The 21103-nt window shown below is 47.9% G+C and overlaps 1 protein-coding gene across 1 annotated transcript in view; it reads left to right on the top strand.

The window, feature by feature from the left end:
* The window catches only part of LOC101075628 (regulator of G-protein signaling 21-like), a 151990-nt gene that overhangs the window by 65223 nt on the left and 65664 nt on the right, over window positions 1-21103 (top strand). The gene's annotated exons all lie outside the window — the stretch shown is intronic.

Below are 21103 nucleotides of genomic sequence, written 5' to 3' on the forward strand. Positions count from 1 at the left end.
TCTCTCTCTCTCCCAGTCACATGCTTGAGACACAAGCAGCCCTCTGTATGAGATGCGGGCAGAATAAGGTGGTCGTGGACGTGGGGGGAATGATGAGCGTTTTCCAAACAGCTTCCTTTTTCCAGCCCCACTTAAAATGTAAAGCCGCGGTGTTGAAATGGCAGAAACGGCACTTTGGGCACAACTTTGCACCCGCAGCCCACACAGTCCCCTCACTCCAGGTTATTTCTGAAGATACAGATTAACGTGAGCCCGAGAATCTGGTTACTGAAGGTTGCCCTCACAGAAGTAACTGTTACTGGGCTGAAGTCTTTATTTTGTCCGGTTTCATCAGCAACGATTAAATAAAATGAAATAATCACTCTGCCTGCTGGATGAACCCCCCCAGAAGCCAATCAGATTAATCTGTGGCCGCAATCAGTTTTTGGAATTCTGAAGGCAGAGTGGTCCCGATGTAGTGCTAATTAACCCAGTTCCCCGCCAACCTCATTGTCCATTTAGTGTGCTGCTCTGTCGCCGTAACCATGGCGCTGAGGTTGATTTATGTCCAGATTGAGTGTGACACAGATTTCATATTCCTATCTGTCAATTCCTGTCAGGATGCTGCTGCAAAAGGGTGACAACTGGTAACAAAACCCTCATTAATTTGACCATTTACTCCATCCATCTGTGTTTTGCATCATCCATCCATCATCGTGCACGTAAAGCACAGTCGGCGCTGGTGCCGATAACATTATGGGGGAGTTTTAAAATCTCAACACGGTAGAATCCATCAAGTCGCACGAGCCACCGGATGATCGCTACCTTTCCTGTCATCCCATCATGCTTCACAGTCAGAGTTGGACCCAAAGAGACCAGAAGAGGTTCTGGACCTGGTCTTAGCAGTGTGTGACTCAGCACCGTGGACGGAGAGACTCCCTGCAACCGCTGATGCTTTAATGAACAAGCGATGGCGAGTTCATCAAACACCTTCATCATGCTCCCCTCCTCCAATAAAAGCAGAGCATCTGATTGGATGATGCCCCTCTCCCCCCTAAAAAAGCGCCTTATCATCAAAAAAGGAAACTGTCCCTTCTGCCTTGGCCCTCCTAAGTACTGTAATTCTATTAATTTCTCTATCAAGCATTAGACACCTCCATTACCATATTAATGAGTAATGTTCGTGAAGAAGCTCTCCATCACGTCTGGTGGAATCGGGACGACCCGGTGGATTTGCCGTCCCCCTGTCAGCGATGAGCCAAGCCATGCGGCTAATTTACACTTTAAGCACAGTCTCATTACAGGACCTCCGAGAGCCTCGCATTCATTTTAGCTCCGGTGACAGTGGGCACGGCGCCTCACGTGCCAGGTGCCATTTCTGGCTGCCGTTCTTCACGTCCTAATGCCACCAGCGTTCGGTTGGGAAAGGAGCCGATGTCGGCCAAGGAGTCATCCCTGAATCGGAGCGATAACCTTTTTCACGGGGCTGTCGGGTTCCACTCGGTTGCTTGTTTCATTTCAGACAGCAGCGAGCTCCGATATGCAGGATGGCGCAGTTTGACTGGAGTGAATGTCAGACTCCTGTAAACTCATCTACACTAACGCACGAGCTGAACCCCATTAGAATCTGACCTCCGCTATCTCCAATATCCCTCAGGCTGCCGGGGGATTGTCAGGGAACTCTCTTCTGATGAGCTTGTGAGATGAATTTAGGCCCCTTCAACCAGTGGCCAATCCATTTGGGTTCCATTTCAATGTATGTAATTTCCTCGGCATGCCATTAGACCAGCAGTTATCTGTTCTATATTTTAAAAGCCTGGATTATTTGGCGTTTGGGATGAACGTGCCTCATACTTTATTCAGATTACCTCCAGCTACATTTTATATAATGCTGCACCACAGGTTCAGTAATGGAACACAAGTCCATTCAGGCTGTACCATACTGTTCATTATGGGATGGGCTCTTCACCTCATATCTGGGACAAAAAGGTTTATCGGAGAGAAGTTCTTGTTTTAATTTGCTGGGAATTCATATTATCTCAGCCCGTTCCCAAATGCACCATAGCGGTGTACTTATTATACCATAAACAAGGCTTCCTGTAATAGTCTGCACAAGGCTTAATGGTGACCCTGATGAGCAGGGAGTCCAGATGATATTAGTAGCAGAGTTAAATAGGCGATATAACCTTGTGTTTTAGCTGGAAGAAGCAGCGCTAATGTTGCGATAGTGATCATTGTTTCATTAAGATAGTTATCCTGCTTTGGCAGATTCGGTGCTTCTGTCTTTCTGTTAATTCACTTGGATTCTGGGTTTGATAGAGCAAATGTGTGTGTCTGTGTGTGGGTGGGTGTGTGTGGGGGTTGGAAGCTGCTTTGTGTGACTCTGAGGAGATGCTGAACACTTCCTCAGTCTTCTGGACAAACATGCAGGCTCCCATGGTAGGACCGGTGGTCAGGGGGCTTCAGCTGAGCCTAACGTTAAAACGGGAAATGGAAATTAGAGTCGAGCTGTCGGAAAGCTCATCCCACAGTCGTAACAATGTCGGCAGAGAAGCTCACAAATGAGAGGATCAATGACAGCCCTTTGGTTAGCTCCCCAACTACCCCTGTTTAGCTGGGCTAATTAAAGACAGAGCGGAGGCAACTGCTGTCTAAATACTTGCCCTTCCTGTTAACATTAGCACGCCGCCTTTAACAAAACTGGAAGGAACATTTAACCCTCCCCAAAGATGCATTTCTGCTCCTGCCAGTGAGGAAAATTCACAGACCTAAGTGGTCGGATACGGATGTGGCAACATGCCTGCGTGCTTCACATATACAGGCGCAGAAGGAGCCCATCGCAGAGAGCCAATGAGCACGAAGCTCGGAGATTTATCAGAAATGATACAGAGGAGTGAAGGGTTGGGGGTGGGGTGGGGGGGTTCTCTATTACCCATCTATCACACATGATGTATTGAAGACAAGCTACCAGCAACAAGCTCCCGCTGAGAGGCCGACCTCATTGATGAAAGCACAAACTCCCCCACGGCCGTCACAGCGTGCACGGAGCCCTTCCCATAAACCTCCATAAACCAGCCAGAGTGTCTCAGTACGTGGGCTGCTGGGCGCACGCGCGGCTGCGCTGATGTGATATTTGTCTCCAGACACGGACGGAGGAATCGGCCGTGGCCTGACATCGGCGCCGGGAGGTGACGCCTGTGTTTTCCCGTCCGGACGCCTGGTCGTCCAGCAGCCCGCAGATCAGCCTTCCTCGGAGGTTCGGAGGGCTTCCTGGACGATAGCGGCGGGTCCAAGACACTCTGTTCCCTCCATTGTTCATTTTTTTCCCCGCTTTCGTGGATCCGTACGGGAAAGTTTTACGCCGTCATGAATCATCCTGCCATTTTCCATCCCAGAAATCAGTCTATAAACTGGAGAAATGACTCATCAAACGGCACAAAGTCCCACAGAAATGTATTTGCATAATAATATCCTGGCAATAATAGTCTTTAAGAAGGACCCTGCCGCTCTTTGATTTCAAGCATTTTCATTTTTAATCTGCACAGAATCTCAAAATGTCATATTTAAAAAGTCAATTTGTATATTGCATGTTTCAATCCTACCCAGTCAGCAAATTGCGAGATTTAACATAATGTTTTCTGCATTTTGTAGATGCTAGCAGTTATTGTGCAGCCAGCAGATGCTCTTAGCTCCGTAAGTGGGACGCATCGTTTGTGGACGCGGGCCTGTTTCACACGCAGGCGTCTGCAACATCTCGTGACGTCGCTCCATCGTTCGCCGCGTGTCAACGCGCTTGTGTGGCAGTAAGGACGCGTTGGCGTCAAAGACTGCTGACACTTTGGTGAATCCAGTGATCAAGCTACAATTACCAGACATTAAAAGTGTTCGGTACCATTAGCTGCTCAGTCACCAGTGCTTTCACCGGCACAGATGGCCCCACATTTGGGTGTAACACATCATTTCAATGTCAATTAAAGAGATGATGAAAATGATAGTTATGGGATCTGCTTCTTCTCAGAGCTCCAAAGGGTCCTGGATCAGTGCGACAGAAAGCCAAGATCTCCAGTTGCTCATTTTTAAATGTTTTTTTTTTCCAGCTAGATGAGAGAAACTGAAAGACGTGTTTTGAAAAGGACAGATCCCAGTTCAGGCATGTGAAGTGACCCAGTCCACATTAGCCCTGTCACTATCTGTATTTGCCAGCTTGGGCTGATTGGTACACGGACCCTCTGCTGACAGAGATAATATAAGGCAGGAGTTAAGGCTCCTCCATGACAGCATGAAGGAAAGCACAGTCCAGAAGGGGGGAAAGTGCAGACGGGGAGAAAGCGCACGACTCAGCAAAAGGTGTTGTACCATTAAAATGAAATTTACAGCTGGATTCTGACAAATCCGTAAGCTCCGTGGCTGTGGGCAGACGTGGCTGGGCGTCTGAAGGACATTACAAATTGAGACCCGACTTCTCTGGGCTCCCAGATCATTTATTACGCCGACCACTACACTTAAGTTGTCGGAGCAGTGATGGTTTTGGCACCGCGTTGTCCACAGTTAATTTATCAAAGGTGAGTTGGCCGCTGCTCCGTCCACGCTGGATCTCCCTCCGTCATTAGAGATGTCAGCTTTTAGTTTATTAGAAGCAGCTCTGGAGACGTGTTCTCCGAAGATCCCAGGAATCAATGACACGAGCCCCCCGGCCAGCTTTCCAGACATTGGCGACAATGTCGGCCTGTTTGGGTAAACGCTGGTTTCTGATCGTGTGTGTAGGTGATGGACCACATCTCACGTTTCCCTCTGGCTCTGGTCTGGCTGGGCTGCTTCCAGTCTATCACCAGGGAGACACAAATGGGTTGAAATCCTTCCATGAAAGCTTTATTCACCTCATTTCTTTCTTTATTTTGTTTAAGCAGATCAAGCCTGTCGGTTTTGAAACCTGATTGTGGGTAATTGGAGGTTCTGAGCACCGGTGGGGGCCACCGCTGCAGCCTCGGACGTGTTTTGGGGGCCTGTTTACCGAGGAGCAGAGCCGCCATCCGCCCGGCCCGAAATCCTTCCCGTGGCCTCGGTGTGGCATCAGAACCAATAACTGCTGGTGCCAAGTTCATTAATAGGATGTCAGCCCTTGGACCTCGGAGAGACCCACCACGCCAAGGAAAGATCATTATTTTCCCAAAGCGTCCGATGCAACACAGCTGATTTGGGGTCAGTGGGACCGAACCTGATGGGCCGCTCCATCTGCATTTGGACAGACTTTGGACTCGACGCACCTAAGCTAGGCGTCATTACATGTGGATTCGGAGAGACAACAGAATGTTCTGGTTTAATGACAGGTTCCGTAGCCCCCTCCCCCCCGCCGATGTCTCCCCAGCAGCCCTTCATCGCAGGACCCGAGCAATCGACAGCGAAGATAAGACGGTGGTTCTATTGGGTGCGAAACTTTATCTAATCCAGTTTTGAGGGTAGATAATTAAAGGTCAAAGGACTGAGCGTGCTAGTGCCTCCATTCATGTCGTTGCCCCGCGCTGATAAAACACCTCGTCACCCAATCATTTAATTGACTTTTCTTTACGCGCCGTATCGCACGAATGTGGAACGATCTACGATTGCGGGACGCAAGGTCACAGCTCATCTGGGCCGACTGTAAACACGAGCACTGCAGGAGGCGGCGGGGCTCACGGCGAACCCGGAGGCATCCGGACGCCCCCCTCCTCCCATTTGTCCAGTCCGGCTCAACTCCTGATACGAAGAGGCAGGTCAAATTGAGAAGTATTGCCCTGAGTATGGTAGCTGTGGTCGCTTAATGGCTATGAAATATGTAGGCATTTTCCTTCATGCTCGCCATCGATTCCTTCGGGGCTCCATCGATCATGGCGATAACCCGACCGTCACATACGTTACCGAGAGGCATCGCTCAGGAGGACCGGGAGGACACGAAGGGACACGAATCCATACATTAAAAAAAGGAAAAACAGCATTTACATGAAGCTTGTTTGGGTCGCCAGCGTTTGTCGTACCATCACTCAGCTGAGATGAGAAAAAGCAGCTTTTCTGTAATTGCAGAACCAGAACTGTCTGGTCTTTATCACTCTGTTCCTCTTTCCCTTTAGCTGTGATATACGTACGGAATATAAAAGCTTATCTAGAAAACTAAAATCAAATATAGCATAGCTACTCAATCCCAGGTAACTAGTCCTGTTAATAACTTGACTAGATTGTCTTATTTCAACTTTAATAGTGGTAATAAAGCTTCCATTTACATTCTCTGGCTCTATAAAGAGGAACTTTTAATTGGGGTATCATGATTGGAGACATTTATTTCTGTATGACCAAACCAACAGAAAACCCAAAACTTACTACTTATTATCATTTACTTATTTTGGGGCCTGTGTGTTTGAGAGGCTTCTGAGTCCCGGCAGAGTTTCTCCCCATCGCCGCATCCCCATCTTCATCTTCATCACCATCTGTCCACCCACCTCTTAATAAAGAACGTGTGTAGAGAAATCCCATTTTTCCCCAGATAAGCATGTATATCCACACCCCTCTGACTGTCCTGTTCGCTGCTTTTCCCTTTAAAATCTCCTCATTTCATCCCCAAACTCAAAAGATATCTGCAGACAGCAACAAATAAGCTAAGGGGAGTGGAACAGAGCCAAATAATGGTCGCCGTGACAACGACCAAAACCAACACTTGCAGACGTGTTTCTAATTGTGTAAATCAGTAAATCGCAGCCTTCGCTGATCAAAGGACCATTGATACGAGCGATTGATCCACCAGGAGGACTTTGGCCCCGGCTCTGCTCACAGGTCCGGATCGCACCAGCTTCTGCAGCAATTACGTGCGATGTGTTTTCATGCCTGTGCAACCCCCCCCCCCCCCCCAGCTGAGAGTAAACCAGTTGCCATTGTGTGATTGCTTTGCTGTGGTGAAGGTTCCCCCTTGAGACCGACTCATAAAATATTCATGGGGCGTCTTCAGAAAGGCATCTTAAAGGCAGGACAGTGAATGTGTTGCAGGATGGTTGTAGCGAACCACATGTAACTGCCCCCCCACCCCCATCTTCCCCCCATCCCACACTGAGTTCAGGCTCAAGATGATCTTGACCCTAAATTATAAGTAAATGAAGAATAAAAAGCCTCATGAGGCAGCAGACATTTAAAACGGCCTCACAGAATAAACACATCTAGACTATTTCCAGACTCTATTAAATTGATAAATGTGTAGTTTCTGCATAAATCATGCAGACGACTGTAAACGAGGCACAGTTGTCTTTGTTTCCTCACGGTCATAAATCACTTCAGAGGTCCAGTGTGCAATTTGGTGGCAACTTTCAGGTAGAATACAGATTACAAGAATTGAATACCTGTCTTCAGCCCCCTCCACACACACACACACACACACACACACACACATGCAGGAGCTGTCAAGAAACAAAATGGATTGCTTTTTTCTCACGACTGAGGCCTTTACAGTCGAGGAGTTTATTCTTGTCTATGTTTAACCAAAATTAGATCAGAAGATTTACAATCTTCAAGATGCAAAAGTGAAATTATTGCTAAGTAATAACTTATTTATGACTTTAATATAAAATTATCGCCCACCCATCGCTGCCTAAACAGAGTTTAGGTCCTATCCTGACAGTAAAACATGATCACGTGCAAATGCAGCGAGCCTGTGTGTGTGTGTGTGTGTGTGTGTGTGTGTGTGTGTCTCTGCTGCAGCCTTCACAGGACAAACTTGTAGGATTGATGGGAAAAAAGCTGCATTAACTTTAACATAATGGCAGGGTTTCAACAGCTCAATCTGTAGAAATGTCATTTCCACTCTAACATTTCTTTTAGTTTCTCTCTGGAGCCCTGATTATTACGGTGGGGGCTGCGTGAACTTTCTGCGTCCCAGCAGGTGCCATCATTAACCTGGACTCCTACTCAGAGCCTCCAGCCCTTAACTGTCCTTAAACTGCCATGCACAAGTGGGAGGAAATTAGCAAATGTCAATCACTGGCTGACGCCTCTACAGAGCAGTCAGTTGGAGTGAAAAGGGCCTGGGGGGGGGGGAGCTGGGGGAGCCGTTCCTTTACATTGTCATTCGGAATATCAACTCGCCGGAAATGTTCCTTCTCCTCACAGTGCTGAAATCTTGCCCACAGTGTCCTGTCCTCTGTCACCTTGTGTGCTGTTGAATGACAGGAAGTGGAAATTAGGTAGGACTCAATTACGTGGCAGCAGGAAGCAGCGACCGCTGTGCAGTGACTGCTTTAGGACGGAGATGATAAACTCTCAAAATAGAGAAGCATCCTCATCTCATTGAGTTATTTATTCATATGATGCTGATGCCCCAGAGGTTAATGGTGCCGCTGCTGTGGAACGACCTGCAGCACAGCTGGACGCCAGCCTGAAGAAGCCTAAAGATGCTATTAATAAGAGCAGCTTGGTTTCCAGGCTAACCTGGACCTGATGTGGACACCTCCACCAAACCTGCTTTATTGGTGCTGCAGACAAAACGAAATAAGAATGCGTGTAACGGGATTTATGTTGTAGCTCGCTGGCAAAGTGGTAAATTGCTCCTGCGGACGGTGATAAATCTCCAAATGTAGAAGTTATGACCTCCTAAATGTTGAATTTGGTTTATGCACCATTTCATTATATTATATTGGATTTATAATAATTTGGGGACAGTTATTTGGTCCCACAGGCGCTGCTGGGCCGTCTAAGAGCATCAGAACGGACCATCGTTGGACGACCAGCCGTTGGTGCTGGTCTGGTCCGTGACTGGAGGACGCCACATTTGAAAACACAGATGCTCTCAGAAGATGCCAGTGCTGCCTGTTATTTGCTCTGTGGCGTGCACGTGCTGATCGTGCACGTGCTGCCTGTCATTAGCTCCTCCCCCATGACCTCCCTCCTCCGTTAGCGGACTCTCAGCTGTTCAGAGCTCATGGCAAAGTTAGTTATGGACGCTAAAAACAACACAAACTGCCTAAATTTGGAAGTTCTGTCCCTTTAGATTCTATCTTTACTACTACGACCGTTTACATCATTAGCTGCACATCTTGTCCCTGAAGCTTCCATTTCTATTTGAGCAGAAAAAACCCAAAACAGAAGGAGGGGGTGGACCAGAGAGGTTCTATTGCTGCTGGCGTCCCTCCAGAGGGGACCTTCAGTGTCCTCTGTGGCAGGAGCAACATCTACTGCTGCTCATAACAGCTGACGTCCCACTGGGGGAGAATGTGCTCTCTGTTGAGGGCAGTTATCTGGGGGGGGGGTTCCGGTCCGGGGGGGTTCGGTCCGGTCCGGGGGCTTGACACAACCACAACCTGAGTTGGTGTGTTTGCTGAGCAGGGCAGAAGACACCTCAGGCTGGAGGTCTGAGTGGATCAGGTTGCTCGAATCAGGATTTGTTCATTTTAGTTTTCTTAACGTACCTCCTACATTAATTAGCGTGTCCTCAGGGGTCCATGTTTCTGAGTCGCTGTTTTAAAGGAAATGTTGGTGTTTGTACCTTTAAATGCATGCGCACCAACAGGTCTGGAAGCCGTGAGAGCAGCCCGACCGCCCCCGTGGGACAAACGGTGGAGAAATCTGATAGCGCGCTGCAGCCGTTGAGGTTTTGTTTTCAGTGACTTTCATTCACCGTCCGTCAATAAAATATCTGCACAGCTCGAGACGCAAAATTGCATTGTGCTGCGTGATTGTTACTGACACATGGCCTCGCGCTGCCTTTGCTCTGACTTTGACAAGTCATGTTTACAGGGACTCGGGGCCACCGAGTGAAAATGCCATCTGCATTATTTACCCCATCCATCACCAGCACAGAGCTGCCAGAAACTTTGGGCTTTTCTGTATGTTGTTGCAAAAGCAGATGGAATGTAGACGTCCCGCGATGTTACGTGAGTCAACACATGAAGGCCCCCCCCCCCAGTCTGATGAACTGGAATAGTGCATATTTTAACGTGGGTCCAACCTGCTGAACTACAACTGCTGCATCCTTCTTTTGGTTTTCCCTGTTTTTTCCATTTGTCAGAAGGACGAAACCTCCTCCGCCGTCCTGAGGAGCTCCGTTAGCCTCCCATTCATTACCTGACCAGGTAAATAAAAGCCCCTCTGTGCCGCGGTGCACGAAACACACGTGTAAAAATGCAGATATTCTGACTGGTCCACATCCTGATGGTCAGTTCCCCCTTTGTTTTCCAACGGCCGGGACCAAAGGAGCCAGCAGAACTGTAATATCTCAGGGTTGTTTTGCACCAGCGAAGGTTTACGAGCTCTAACCTGCAACAACGGAGCAGTAAAAACGCTGCTCAGTATCTTTAGAGGTGAGCAGTGGGAGGCAGCGTGCTGTATCTTTCCCAGCCGCTGTGCAAATCTTAAACAATGACAGAAAACCCTTGATTAAGCTGGGGCCTCTGAGGGGGGGCTGGATTGGGAAGCCAGAGCGTGAGATCATTTGCATTGATTATGTCACACTCTCCTTACAGCCAGCCAAGCCCCAGAATTAACATCAGTTCCGGAACTCTAATCATTTTTAACCGCCCTGCTGAAATGAAGGCCGCAGTGATCGATACGGCTTCGACTTGCTCCACGTGGGGGTCGTTTCCATTCTTATCTCCTCCTCTAACTGCATTGACAGACACATTTAAGTGTGGGGGGGGCACCATCTACCCACCAGGAACAGAGCAGATAAACTCTGCAGCCTCGTGCACGTGTCTCCAGCCCTGTTGGCGAATGTTCTCTCAGTAGGAACCAGGAACAGCCACCTTTGCTTCGATCTCCAGGGTGGCTCGGTCTTACTAACGATGATACTCGCCTCGCGCTTTTTCCAGCAGATATTTAAAATGCTAAAACTCCCAACAGGCGCCTGAACTGGCACCAACGCCAGTTTGGCTCCGTTCACCAGGACCAGCCTGGAACATCCCTCTGGACCGTTGGGAAACACGCTTTCAGCAGCGCTGTAGGACCCAACACAACGTTGTTTTTCAATGCTGCCACCAACCTTTAATTCTAATCAACCTTAGGACTTCAATTAGTCGGGAATCACATAATTGGTAAACAAAGACCAACTTTATTCTGCCTTCGTTGGGGCTCCGCCACTGTTTGTCCCCAGGTAATCAGTAACCTTTGCCTAACGATAAAATCAGCCTCTAAAGGTTAAAGTGACTCCGTTTATTTCCTTTTTTAGCACTGGTTAATCCTCCTCCCCTCACCAACTCTCACTCCGAAAGGCTCACATGCATTTTGCCCCATAGAACCACTAAACAGGACACCAATAAATAGGTTTTCTCATGAAAACATCATCTCGTTCACGGTGAAACAGAGCGAACGGTTCACAGCAAGAAGCTTTCAGACCGTTCCGGGTCTGTGCTGTTCTGGTCGCTGTGGCTTTGGGTGCCTGGCTGTCCTCCCACAGCCCAGAGACGCTCTGACTGGCGTGCTTGCTGACTGGCGTGCTTGCTGACTGGCGTGCTTGCTGACTCCTTCCTGTGCCCAGATATGAGCGTGCATCTCCCCTGTTGAGCGCTGTTTGGCTGAAGGCAGAATGGATGTAGGGACGAATCATGTTTCAGCAGATAGTAAAAAGTGCGTTGTATGTTGTGCACGTTAGTAATCCGATTGTACGCATGCACAGCTGCTGGAACTTCCTGTTTACGGTTACAACGTCCAGATGTTTCTTTGCACACTTTGTGTACACGTCAGAAGCAGTTGTGCTTTCATATTTCAGCACATCGCCTCTGTTGGCCATCAATGATTGATCCATTCGTGCTCTCTGAGTGGATGAAACGGGGTCCACCTCGCAGTCGACGCCCCGCTCACCCCCAGCAGGGTGTTCAGAGGATCCCGTCACTTTTTAGTTGTTTGCGTTGCGTCTAAGTGCAAATGCTACTGTTTGTTTTCTTAAGGATTTCTTGAGGTTAACGTGATCCAACTGGAGGAGACGATGCAGGAGGCTTATTAATGAGGAGGCCTGAGGAGACGGAGCAGAGCGTCATGGACGCGGTACGGTGGGGATGGTTGTGTGTGGGGGTGGGGGTGTGAAGGGAAGGGAAGGGGGGGGGCGTGCTCACTAGTTCTCCCTCAGGTTCTGTGATACTTTCATATCAAACTCAGCAACATCTTTGTGTCTTGTGTTTTATTTCAGTGTGTGTGTGTGTTTCTGTGATTGTGTGTGTGTCTCTGTGTTTGTGTGTGTGTGTGTGCGTGTGTGTGTGAGAGCGAGGGAGAGCAGAAGGGCTGTATATCAGTGTATTGTTATCCTGATTTATCCTTTAGCTCAAATCTGGGACTTCTGGGACACAACAGTGATGTTATGTTGAATGCGGACGTACACGGATAAAATGTGGAATATTTGGCTGTGGGGGTAAAAAACAGAACACTGAGGTGACGGAAACTCCTCTCAGCAGGAAGGACTTTGGAATCATCATTTCTTTAATAAGAGTCGGGTGGAGAGTCGAGTCTATCCAAAACTGCCTCTCGCCTCGGGTTTTACTCGGAGTTTAGGAATGACTCAGCATATTTTCTGATTTTTGAAATAGAGCTAAATACCAGTTGGTATTTACTACCAACCAAAGACTCCAAAGCTGGTCCAGAGACACTTTCCAGTATTCCTGTGAGGAATACGTCTGTGCATGTATGCAAATCTGCAGCATTGGCTAAAAATCAATCAGCTCTGTTATTAACTATAAAGTTAGACTATTTCCTCACTTGTCACATCCCAGCAGAGAGAAAACGAGGCTTTTGTTCGGTGGTGAAACGAGTCCACCGTGAGTGTGAAACAAACTGCGTCAGACGAATGAGATTCCTGCAGTTCATCCAAGTCCGATTGAGTTTTCAGCGTCCGCGTGGCCGAAACTCTTCTGTGAAGCTGCTTCAGATGCTCTGAAACACACCTTCTGTCCAACGTGTGTTTTCAGGGTATTTTCCTGTCACGTATGTAACCGTGACGTGATGGTTTCGCCCCTCGACGTAGGCGTGGATGTTCAGTTGTGCTAATTGGCTTCCCAGAAGACATTGTGTGTTTTTTTTTAAATTTTCCAGCAGAAGTAATTAGAGTAATGAGGAGCATTGCTGTTTAACAAGAATGGGCCACTCTTGAACTGAACGCCGCTCTCGGAGTCTGTTGATAGCCCAAACTGTTGGCGCCGGACTGGCGAGCTTTTTCAAAGGAATGAAAGCAAAAAGAGAAGAGAATGACGGAAGGAGGGAGGGAGAGGACTAATCATTGGGAGAGAAATGTGCTATCCACGGGGGCTCCTGCTAATTGCCTCGCTCATGAGTTTACAGGACGTGTTCGTCGCCGACTGGATCTGGATCCAGCTCTGCCGCCTCAGGGGTGTTGGCATCTCAGCTCAGCAGACGACAGCTCAGTTTGACATGTGCTTTTTTTTTTTCTTTCCTCCCTTCGAAACATCGAAACTTGCTACCCCGAGAGCCCCCCCCTCCCCCAACAGAAGTGGCCTGGCTGTGATGGATTGGCATCCTCTGAGTGTCAAACCTGCTTTGTGGCTCTTTAATGAGGCGGCCTGGCAGAGGCGGAATTCTGCTGCTGCTGCTTCAATGAGAAATTCAATTAAAGGTCCGTTTTCATGATGGTTAGAACTGTTGGAAAAGCAGTCGCAGCCATGTGTTTGAGTGTGAAGTGGGGGCTGATGCAATCAGGCAACACTCCGGAATGCACCTGTTTTAACGAGCATCCAGCAGTCGCTAAACCTCAGCCGAAGCTGCATTAGACTTAATTTTCATTAAAACAATCTGATGTTTTTATGGTAGTAAGTGTGTGGCATAAATCAAAGATAATGGAAGCAGAATAGCAATGGAAAATATCGTTTTTTCCCACTGATAGTGCTGTTTCGGAATTACTTCATTAGAGAAACACCAAAGAGCTGCCGGCAGATTAGCTTCATTAAATAATGACGTTACTCTGCACAACTATCTGTTAGCTTAATATATTCCACGCTGACAGCCAACCACCACTATAGGGTGCTAAAATGCTAACACACACACACACACCTCCTCATTCTGAACAAACAAACAATGAATAGAGGTGCTAAGTAAAGCCTGGTGATGAAGAGTGCTCCAATTATGCATAAAAGAAGATAGAGAGGTGTGCAATTACTCAAAAGTGTGCCACCTGTCACAACAGTAACAGGGCTTTGCATATGCTTCACACCATCAAGCACGAAGCCGCCGCGTCCGCTTCAGCAGAGTTCCCGTCGTCTGCTGACTGGCGGAAATAATCCGACAGAATTAGTCACGACTGAGAGGGGGGAAAACAGGGTTTGTTTATGACAACCCCCCCCCCTCCCTCCCACACGCACACACACAAACACAGACACACACAGACTCGCATTTATCGAGCGAATTCTGCGTTTGTTCGTCACAGGTTGAAACACAACAGCAGCGATTTTCTTTTTTCTTCCTGAGGAAAATTCGGCTGGATCGTCTGTGAACAATGATAATACCGACGATTCGACTATTAAGTGTCTCCAACTCTGCCAGTCACACGCTGAGTGGACGTCTCGTTTTTACCAAGGACGCAGATTCAAATAAAAACCTGAGCAATTCAGTTTTGGGTGTTTGCAGAGGCAGCATTGATTTTGCTTCAGGGCCATGAGACCAACCCTTCAGAACACTTGAGGATTCAGTTTAATTCAGCCGTCTCTCGTCTTTGCTGGTCTCCGTGACGTAACTGAAGATCTTGTAGCAGCAGGTCGACTCAGTAACGCCGTGATGACTCCAGCAGAGGCAGGTGGTGACTCCGGGCGTGCACATCTGGGTCTCCTTCAGAAGGATGCTTTGAAATCCCCCTCCTGACTTTAACACGTTTGTGTCTCTTGATTTAATGTCTGTGGAGTCAACATCAGAGCTGCCGCCTCGTTTGGGCCCCGGTGGCATTATTGGCCTCAGGCCCAAATGTGGTCCCTCACAGAACTTCAAATTCAGGTTCTTTTGGGAACAGAAGAAAGAAAGTTATCAACCTCTCACAGCTGGTGTGTGACTCAACACGGCCGGTGTGTGACTCAACACTGAAGCACAGAGGATGCAGCTGGGTCGTCCAGACAGAAGTTCTGGCTGCAGCTCAGAAGTCCAGACAACTTAACTTTAAACTGAGTAAAACCACATTTCCAGGTGGTGTTCTCACATCCAGACCTCAGTCCTATCATGTGACACCTCCATCCAACTGGTTTTGGTACCATATAGATGAGCTTGTGTTGTAAAAGGGGTCCAGAAGGTGCAGGGCTCCGTGACTCAAAGTCAGTGATGTCAGGTTCTTCACGAGTCCACAAATCATAACAGAAAGGAAAATAAATCTGACTTTAATCCTCTTAAGTCCCGAGCTGGAGATAGAACTTTGGGTTTTCTTAAATAAATCATACATGTTTGAGCAGGACTGTGCACGGTAGCGACAGACTGGGGGGAAAGGAGAAAAACTAGTTGTGAATGAAATGACCCACAACAGCGAAATCATACAATTCCTCAACCTGCTTATCAAAAAAGTGCACACCTGCTGTGAAGATGCAGGCAGATGCTGACTGGCTGGCTGGAAACAGGCTGCTTATTAGAGTCCAATAAACCCAGAACGTTTCACTGTTTCACGTGTCTTTAAGACGCCAGCTGGCCAGTTATAACACAGTTATTACATCGTTAGCGAAGCAAATCCAGCTGCGTCTGCGTTCCACGGGCTCGGGCTATTGTTTGAAAGTAAGTTCAACGGGAAATGTGGGTTGCATCTTAAAATAAGTGGCAGGTTTTATTTCCCCCAGAGATGCGGGACGTCCTCTGCTTTAATATCAGCACACAGGAGAAGTGTCATCAGCATTTCTATTCGACACATCCCAAACACAGCTTCCCTCCGTCTGTTATCAGTGTTCTGCCAGGCGCGCACCTTCCCCATCTGAGCGGCTGATCTCGGCGCGCCGCCCGTCTTATTGAAAACGGAACCTTTTGGAATCCTCCTGCCATTGTGGAGGTGCGGGTGAGGCAGCTCCCGCTGAAGCTCCGCGTCCAAAGCGAAGCCGCAACCTCTTCGCTTCGGCGCCGCGGCGGCACTTTTCTCCGTCACTTTGCAGAACGGCTCCTGTAAAAAGCACAGCAAGTGGTGATTTCAGAAGATAGATAGTGAAATGATTCACATCCTGCTGCCTGGCCTTATGGAACAAATTCCAATCTCGCCACAAGTGGCGGCGCCGCCTGTCTATACCTGCACACTTAGAGTCACTTTAGGCATGTTGATTGTTATTTGTCTGAGCTCTGAAGCTTCGCTGTGAGGATGATACCGAACAGGTCTGGAGCATTTCTGCAGCACCCTGGAGCTGAGGAACCACTGATTGGGAACCTGTTGGCTCCCCTGAGAAAACAGTGGTGTTCTGAAGGATCTCCAGTAGGTTGATTTCCTTTCCACATTAGTTCTCCATTAAAATGTTTGGCCACGTATTTCAAAGAGCTGCCGAGCAGTCAGGCCCGGTAATTTAGCGCCATTGTGATTTAAAGGGGGATTAAAGGAAAGAGTTGGAGTTCCGGAGCAGGTCCGAGTGCTGGACATTGGTTTTGCTGTGGGTTATTACTGAGATGAGCCTTCAGCTGGTTGCCATCCACACGTCAGCTTTGATTAATCACCTCCACGAGGGCCCACCGCCATCTCCTGCATCTGCCAAGGCCCACCGCCACCGCCACCGCCAGCGGCACACCAGCGGACTCTGAAGCAGGGCCGCGTCCTCTGGCAGCCTCGCGCCCGGGAACGGGTCCTTTACTGTACAGCACGCCGCCGCGATAGCAAGAGAATATTGGAAAGCCGCTGCCAGATTTTCATCACATTAAGTCATTTCCTCAAAGATATCCCAGCGATTCCGTGGTCTAAATTGAATTAGCGGCAGCGGCGGCATTCCCCCGGATTGATTGACATTTCTGTCATGTGTCATGTTCCAATAGAGCTTTATCACTTCGCTATCAAATTACAAATTGAAAATCATGAGACTCGGCTGGCAGCGGCGCTCCGGCTGAAGGCGCCGTGACGGCGAGAGGAGGAATTTTCTGGGAAGAAGGTCAGTAAAGTTTATGTGGGAACTTTTATTTATGCGGAATAAATTGAGTGCAATATTTCATAAGGTGTTAATAAGAGAAATAAAGTGATAAACAAATGTGGGCTGTGATTTTCTGTCAAACTTTCAAAGATGATTCCCGCCAAATCGTTTCTAATTCAGCGTTATTGCTGATGACTGATAGGGAGATTAGAATCGCCTCATTCTACAGCGCACCTTATGAAGGCAATTTAGGGTGTTTATCTAATTTTGATAAAACCAACCTCACTTTTCTGTAAAGTTTTATGTAAAAAAAAACGCTCTGAGGTGTAAATGCAGCAGCTCCACCGTCTGTGGACCCAGAGGATTCAGATCGTCCCTGCAGAGCTCGTCTTTTTTAACAAATGTTGAGTGAAATGATCCCCAAACGTCTGAGTCAAGATGATCGAAGCATCAACGCAGACATAAATAATTAAACTTTAGTTTAACGGGCAGCTCTTTACTGGTGCTTTAACCGGTGGGCTCAAGTGAAGCTACGTTTCGTCAGAAGATAGTGGTGAAAAGAGCCAGAACACAACGGTCTGTTTGGTTTTACTCCTTAAATCTTGACCTGAAAACATTAATATTGATCTTGAGTTCAAATTTACGTTGCTCCAACTAAAGGTCTGGGTGTGTGTGAGTGTGTGTGTGTGTGTGTGTGTGTGTGTGTGTGTGTGTGTGTGTGTGTGTGTGTGTGAATAAATGCAGCAGTAGATTCATTAATTTCCCCTTTGAGCATGGAAAAAAAGAGCAGTGAAGACACTTCCTCTGAGTTAGCGCATCATTTCTTTTTCCTCTGGTCTCTGCCTTCTTTATATATAGTGCTGAATATATGGAAGGTTATTTCACAGATGTTTGAGCCCACAGCTTGTGTGTGTGATGATTGTGGTCCCTCTTGAGAACATGCGTGTAGATCTGAGCAGCAGAGGGGGACTCATTGACTTTGTACTGCTCCTCTGGTGAAAAGCCTTTTTTCCAGCCTCAGTCACGTCTTCAGTCATGTCGTCTTCTGGTGGACGCTGCTGTGTCCTTTAGGTGTTTTTGTTTGTCCGAATCCTAAAGCGGATTTTATTTAGCTAAATGTCCTCAGCTTTGTTTCCTTCTACGACATCCAGTTGTATTTATCAGCACTGTGGATCTGAAGCCTTCCTGGCAGATTTGAGTCAAATAGTCACTCTTCTGTTAGCTTTGTTTTGTCTCCAGGGGTCCTGAGGGAAATATCTGCTGGCTCGCTGCTAAAGGCTCCACTGCCTTTAGTGCTGGGTGCATACAGTAACACGCAGTACAGCTGATTTATGCATTAACACACCTAACACAGCCCCGACTGCTCCAGGCTGCCAGGAAACTGGAACCAAAGGGATGTGCAATCTAAAGTCGCTGTCTCCTGCAGAGACACGTCATTCACCAGGACAGGCCACATTAAAGATGGTCGTTCAAAAGAGAAATTAAAAGAACCACTCCAATCTGAAACGGACTTTTCGGACTGTTCTGATTTTGTGTGTTTGTAAGTACATTTGTGAGCCTCTCGGCAGCACCGTCACACATCTGCAAGCCTGTTGCCACGCAGGAGTTATGGCTGGAATTCAGCTCAGCCTGTCAAAACAACAGAATCCCTCTTAACTAAATAATTGCTCATGTGCAGCGCTGCCGATGACATGATAAATCCTTAAAAGCTTCCAAAGAGCAGCAGCGGCACACTTTCATTATTGTAACGAAGCAACACAACCCCCCCACCCCCTCTTACATTCATTCTGCAGCCTTTGTGATGTTGCTCAGACTAAATCCATTAATGGAAACTAAATACATATTTTTTTGTCTTCCTGTAAATAACAGTGTGGTATTTAAGTAATTCTTTCAAATGGCATTTCAGCAACCATTAAAAAAAAAAAACCTTAAAAAGTGTTTGTGTTCTACTGTTGTGTTTTATTCCAACTCCGCTGGCAACACGTTGAGCACGCACCAAACGTGCACGCCTTAATGACGTGTCCAGTCTGGGTGAGGGTGAGGCTCCTGCACCCACGGGTGGGCTCAGCCAGCACCCTTCCCCCACCTCCTAGATGAGGCCTTCGTGTGTCCAAGAGCTACACGACAACCTCTGTTCCACCAAGTCAATGCGCACAACAAAGTAGAGCAGATTACAGAAGGTTCCATCATGTAAAAGGAGGCACGTTTGCATAATCCACCGCAGTATTGGCAGTTTCCTTATTCATTCGTAAGGAGTCTAAAATATTCTCTTAAACAGACGGGGGTTTGTCAACGTGTCAGCGTGGTTCGTAATGTTCTACAACCTGCAGTTCATAATTCAGGAGGGGAGCAAACAGATGAAACGCAAAACTAGTTTATCCATGAAAACATAATGTGCTCTTCGTTGTCGCTGTCAAAACAAAGAAAGAACTCGACTTCTTGACTTTATCGTCTTAGCACGAAAACGCTGATCTCTCCTCCCACCTGTGGAAACCCTCCCAAATCCTTTTACAGGAATATTTGTGGACGTCTTCAGCAGAAGGAGATGGCCTCATTAACATAAGACGGTGTTGCGTTCCAGCGCAAACACAGATCCCATCATGCAGCTGAGCCCAACAAATCCTCAAATATGAATGAGAGCGCTGGAACACATTTCTGGCCCCACATTCATCCGGCTGTCATATTGTCTCTGGTGCATTTTGACAGCTGAAAAGAGGAAATTTTAAATTTTCCCTTGAGCAGCAGCAAGAATCCTCCGTTACAACCGGCGCCGCCATAAAGCCAGGATTTATGTTATGGCTGCATCTTTACTGTCGCAGTATTGAGAGCGCGAGCATCAATAATCGGGCTTCTATTTCGGTGGCACGCGGCGGCGGGGGCTCCATTTTGCGATCTGTGGTGCCTCCTCTCTGAGAAGAGGCCCAGGAGAGAGGGGGGGCGCCGAGCTGTGGGTTCTGCTGCAATCCGCTCTTTCACATTTCAAATCATACACTGTGACAGGGCAAATTGCTGCTGCAGTCTGCAAAACAATATGCAGAGGCTTGGCTAACTGTCTCCGCAGCCAAATGTCAGGATGTCAGAGAAAGATTCATGGCAGGTCACGGTGAAGCAGTCGCCTCTTCTTCTCAGGGAACGTATATCTCATGCAATGATACGTGTTCTGCCTCTCATAAATCATCCCCCACCACGTTGTTCTCCATGGAGACTGACACGGCGTGATTCTCTTTTCCAATGTGCACCACCCACACACACAAACACACAACGCTCGGAGACAAATTGGGTTCCAACGGCGCTAAAAGTCTGTTAGAAATGGTGCAGCGTCATGTGGGTGAGTTAGAATTCACTGATTCTCCTTATTCCAATGTTGACTTATGTTATTTGTTGCATAAAAGAGGGTAAAACTTTACGGCTGTGAGTACAGGCAACTCTTGTAGGAACACACATTTAATCAGTGAGGGGAATTACAACCATCGTGTTGTTGTGGGGTTGATAGGAGCGGCCTCTGATCACTGATCTTTAGCTGGAAGAGGGACACCCAGGTTTGGACTGCAAACCCAGTCCTCAAGGACCGGAATCTGGTCGGGTTTTCTGTCTCATCAGGCAGAAAGTGCTTCATCACGGAAATGGGACCCGGGTGACCCAGTCGTTGACCTCACTGGTGGTCGGTCCATCCGTCGGTCCATCCGTTGGTGCGTCCGTCGGTCCATCCGTCGGTCCATTGGTCCGTCAGTCGGTCCATCCGTCCGTCCGTCCAACACGGTATCAAGTCGTGTTACGAGTTGGGGGAGGGTTCTCGCTTGCTTTCTCGCCCATAAAAGACTTCAGATGTGCATTAGTGAAGAAAAGCAGCGTTGCTCTGGTGATTGTTGGAGCAGCTAAGTGGTGAATCGGTGAGAGCCGGACAGTTTGGGTCAGACTGCTCCAGTCCTTCCAAGAGGACCCCCCCCTTCCCCTGCTGCTGCTCTAGGGTTAGGGTTAGGGTTAGGTATGGTGAGCTATGGTGAGAGCTCTCTCCGTCCATTATTTTTATTGTTTTGCCTTCAGACAGGTCCCCTTTGGCTGGCCTTCAACACAACCCTCCACCACCCAAAACAGCAGCAGGGCCCTTCAGGCCC

Source organism: Takifugu rubripes, chromosome 20, assembly GCF_901000725.2.
Source record: "Takifugu rubripes chromosome 20, fTakRub1.2, whole genome shotgun sequence".
Taxonomy (NCBI): Eukaryota; Metazoa; Chordata; class Actinopteri; order Tetraodontiformes; family Tetraodontidae; genus Takifugu; species Takifugu rubripes.